Source organism: Palaemon carinicauda, chromosome 29 (genome assembly GCF_036898095.1).
Source record: "Palaemon carinicauda isolate YSFRI2023 chromosome 29, ASM3689809v2, whole genome shotgun sequence".
NCBI lineage: Eukaryota > Metazoa > Arthropoda > Malacostraca > Decapoda > Palaemonidae > Palaemon > Palaemon carinicauda.
This window is the reverse complement of record NC_090753.1, coordinates 57,897,076-57,902,075: the sequence shown is the minus strand read 5'-3', so window position 1 is coordinate 57,902,075 and position 5,000 is coordinate 57,897,076. Positions and strand designations below refer to the sequence as shown.

General features: G+C 42.6%; 1 pseudogene; it reads left to right on the top strand.

Moving 5' to 3' along the window:
- Window positions 1-5,000, top strand: part of LOC137622798 (lachesin-like) — a 30,143-nt pseudogene that overhangs the window by 24,974 nt on the left and 169 nt on the right.

Below are 5,000 nucleotides of genomic sequence, written 5' to 3'. Positions count from 1 at the left end.
AAGTAGTCAGCATTTAAACACCTCTCTCTGAATTTAAGTAGCTTATCCATACAGATCGCTTCAACCCAGACATTGACCCAGGCAAAACCACAAACAACACTGCACTTGCAGGTAATGTAGAGAATCTGCCACACCAGACCTAGCACTTTAACTTCTGACAGATGAAATAGTTAACCTTTAGACACCTCTATTTGAATTAATGTAGCTTGCTCATACATTTGTGATTGCTCAGATCGCTTTAACCCAGACATTGACACAGGCAAAACCACAACTACTCTGCACTGAAGGTAATGTAGAGGCTCTGCCACACCAGGTCTAGCACTTGAACTTCTGACAGATGAAGTGGTCAGCTCTAAACACCTCTATTTGAATTAATGTTGAGAATGCTCAGATCGCTTCAACCCAGACACTGACACAGGCAAAACCACAAACAGAACTGCACTTTCTCTGCCACACAGGATCTAGCACTTTAACTTCTGACAGATGAGGTAGTCAGCTTTACACACCTCTATTTGAATTAATGTAGCTTATCCATACGTTTGTGAGTGCTCAGATCGCTTCAACCCAGATATTGACACAGGTAAACCCACAAACAGAACTGCACTTGCTCTGACACACCAGATCTAGCACGTTAACTTCTGACAGATGAAGTAGTTAGCTTCAGTCACCTGTATTTGAATTAGAGTAGCTTTCCATGTGTTTGTGGTTACACACATCACTTTAACTAAAAAGAATCTGGTGATCTGTGCTTGGTGTGATTGAAGACTGGCTTGATATGCCCTCAGAAAGTTGTAGTACAGTATTTCATTCACATTGGACTAGGAACATGAGTATCTCTTCTGTGTTTCAAAGTGACCCTTTATATAAATATTCTCTCTTTTTATTGTCCCAAAGTATATCTTTATATACTATGGTTTCTTATTTCTTGCAAAGTGACCATGTAGATAGTACACTTTCATTATTAGCAAGATGTTCCCGTACATAATTTGGTTTCTTGGGTATTCGAAAGTAACCCTATATATACAATGTTTTTCATGATATCTATTTTAATTGTTAATTACGTTTCTTGTAGTTTCCTTATTTCTTTCCTCACTAGGCTATTTTTCCTGTTGGGGCCCTCGGCCTTTATAGCATTCTGCTTTTCCAGCTAGGGTTGTGGCTTAGCAAGTAATAATAATGATCTCGATACCAGAATTATGATGTACAGTATAACTGGCGTTCAATATTATACTGAACCAGAATCTGTAAATTTATGAATAAAACTTTGTCTATTAAAAAGCGGTTAAAATGTATTTAAACCAACAATTAAGGAGATTAACGCTCCAGTATCAAGTCAAAGTAAATATGAAATATATTCAAATTGCGGCTATTATCAATATCATAATGAAGTGATGATAAAATAATTCGAAATAAACAAGAATCATTTTCAGTTGAATCAACAGACTCTTATATCTTTCTGCATAATTCAGGTCAACCGGTGCCATAAACAGATCCTGATATTTATTGTGTTGTGCAGACATTAATTAATATCATATTAAATGAGGATTTCCTAAGTTAGGTAGAAGGATAATGGATCATTTTAAACTTTATAAACTTTTCAGAAAATTTCTAACTATAACAAAAAAACGGTATTTTTCTTTTTAATTAGCAAAGAATATCCAAATAAGTTTGTGAATAATGCTACTGTGGTGTTCATCATGTAACAATATTATTATTATTATTATTATTATTATTATTTACTATGGCTGCATCGGCAGAATTCAATTTCTTGTCCAATTTCTCGATTCTTCGGACAATTGTAAATTCGGGTGGCAGATGTACGACGAGCTCGGCTCAGCCTCCCAGGCTGAGAGGTAGGAAGGAATCCTGGATCCTGATTGGTCAGGACGCGTGCCGAGCCAGCCAAAAAGTCAGGCAGGCTCCTCTCTCGCTCAGTGGACTGGGCTGAGAGAGGTATCCGAGCTCCCTGATTGGCTGAGGCGCGCGCCGAGACGGGCTCAAAGTCAGTCACCCCATTCCTATGCTCAGCAGGCTTAAATTCCGGGCCATGTTTGCAGCCAAAATCAGCATTCGGCCAGACGATTTCTCCATTTGTAGGGGTGTGGGGATCGGGGTTGTCATCATTCAGGGGGTCTTGTTCTTGGTTCCTAGCGTTGGTACGTCGACAGGATGGTAGGAGGAACATTTCTTGAGTCGTATTCAACGCTGGTTTCTCGTTCTGGATTATCAAAGCTTCTAAAATTCGTAAGCGCCTGCTGTCCGTGGCGCTGCCGATAATTTTGGTATTGGCGACGATGTCTGCCCGGCTAATTTGGGAGTTATGTTGCTGTAGAGCATGGTTTCTGATAGCACCTTGCTGAACGTGGCACGAGATCCTCTTCGAAAGTTTCATGGTAGTCATACCTATGTATTTGCCGGGGCATCCTCGGACTGGGCATTGGTAAGAGTAGACTACATTTGTCTTCTTCAGAGGGTCGTTATCAGGGGGCGCTTGATTGTTCCTCATGATCAAGTTGCGGGTTTTTTCAGTCTGGTAATAGATGATGAGGAGTTTCACTTTCGTGGTCTCATCAGTGGGTGAAACGTTGTTATTGATGATGTCTTTAATAGCCTTCTCATCCCGCTGATATTCGGCGTGCATGAGGCCTTTGTAGTAAAGTTTGATGTCTCTAGATCCGTTGGTGGAGGTGTCGGACCTATCTGTAGTTCTGTCGGACCCTTGGCTGGCGCTGTAGGACCCTTCCACCAAAGGGGACCCATACCACTTGTCTATAACTGTCCTCACTTCACGCTGGACTTGCTTGTTGCTGTAGCCGTTGTTGATGAGGACCTGTGCGACCCTTTCCAGCTCCTTGTGGGTGTCAGTCCATGTCGAGCAGTGAGACAAGGCCCTGTGTACAAAGGCCTTGATGGTCGAGGCCCTGTAGCGGGCAGGACATTCACTTTCGTTATTTAGACACATGCCGAGATTTGTGGGCTTGGTGTAGACAGTGGTCTGGAATCCCTCGTTGGTGGAAGAAATCAAGACGTCCAGGAACGGGAGGCTGTTGTCAATGCTGTTCTCAAGGGTGAAGTGGAGGACGCTGTTGTCCTCAAAGGTCCTCCTTAGATTCTCGATGGCTTCGGTGGAAGTAGCTTTGATGAAAGTGTCGTCAATATAACGGAAGTAAACGAGGGGGCACTCGAGTTGGGACAATACCCTCTCCTCTACTACTCCCATGTAGAAGTTAGCAAAGAGTACGCCCAAGGGTGAGCCCATCGCCACGCCATCCTTTTGTAGGTACAAGTGTCCACGATGAGTAGTAAAGGGGGCCCTTTTAGTGCAAATGGCAAGGAGGGTCCGAAGGGCTTGCTCTGGGATATCTAATTCAGGAGTCGTCCCGTCCCTGTAGACTCTATCGGCGATAAGGTCGATGGTTTCGTCGACAGGGACATTAGTGAACAAAGATTCGACGTCCATCGATGCTATGACCTCCTCGCCGAGGAGGCCTTGATCCTCTCTAGGAATTCGGCAGAGGAGGCCACACAGTGGCGGTTGGGGACATATGGCGTCAAAATCGTGTTCAGTTTCTTAGCCAGCTGGTATGTAGGCGTAGGGCATTGGCTGATGATAGGTCGGAGTGGGTTGCCTTGTTTGTGGGTTTTAACATTGCCGTAGAGGTAACCAGGTCCATAATCCCCCGAAATCATGGGTAAGTTTACGGCGTTAGTTGCAGCATTAATGGCCTCGATGGTACGATTTGCTTCCCTCTCGATTTCTTCAACAGGGTTGCTCGTGAGGCGCTCGAATTTGGTCAGGTCGGCGAGGATGGCGTCCAGTTTCTCGTGGTACTCGTGGGTGTTGATGAGTACAAAGGCAGCTGTCTTGTCGGCCCGACGGACGGTAACCTCGGACAGTAACCTCAGCAACTCGCTTGAGCTCTTTAGCAGCAGTTCTCATCTCCTTAAGAGACGATGCCGCTGCTGTACCTGCCCCTATTAGTAAGGGCCTCGGCAAGCAGAAGTGGCTGAAGGGCGTCAGTCGTCTGGAGGGCACCACGTTCTTGGAGCTTGAGGATAGAATCTAGGAGTAATTCCATCTCCAGGCGTTTGTCGGTAGGTCTCGGTTGGGTGATGAAGTGGCAGTTGAGGCCCATCTTGAGAATCTGCTCCTGTGCTGGCGTAGGGACGTAGCTGGAGATGTTAATGTATTCCTGGCGGACCTCTGGGATCCGCAGTCTTCCGCCATTAAGTGACCAGCTTCTTCAAGATGGTCCTCCTCCTCTTCTTCAAGTCCTTCTCCTTAAGGCCTTGTAGGGCATGGATGATGTTGTTGGGGTAGCTCAAGCCACCTCCAAGGTCCTCTTCATGGTTGGGGTTATCGATATCGGGGCGTCGATCATCATGGGTGTTGTAATTTTCGAGTATTACTTGTACTTGTATTAATTACATCCAGCCTTAACCTGATTTATATCCTTGCTAGCTGAATGTAGCAATCCTGAAAAAAGAATTGTCCGAAGAATCGAGAAATTGGACAAGAAATTGAATTCTGCCGATGCAGCCATAGTATTTAACTCCACCTTTTTGAAGGAGGGTCTCCTACCAAGATATTATTATTATTATTATTATTATTATTATTATTATTATTATTATACATACATATATATGTATATATATATATATATATATATATATATATATATATATATATATATATATATATATATATATATATATATATTATATTATATTTATACATATACAGACGTCTGTATTCATTTCGAACAGACTGACAAGTGTTTACTCATGATATCTGGCAACATTTATTCCAGGATTTCTACCGTTTTGAAAACGGAAATAATGACGTAAAAGTTAATAACAAAGTAAGGTAAAATTAAGGTCACCTGTATTTTACTGAAATACGGTTGAGAACGGTATATTTTACGGAGAATATTCGATTAAAATTACAGTTTTTTCTAACAGTGTACTTCAGATTAAATCTAAGATAATATAATTATAAT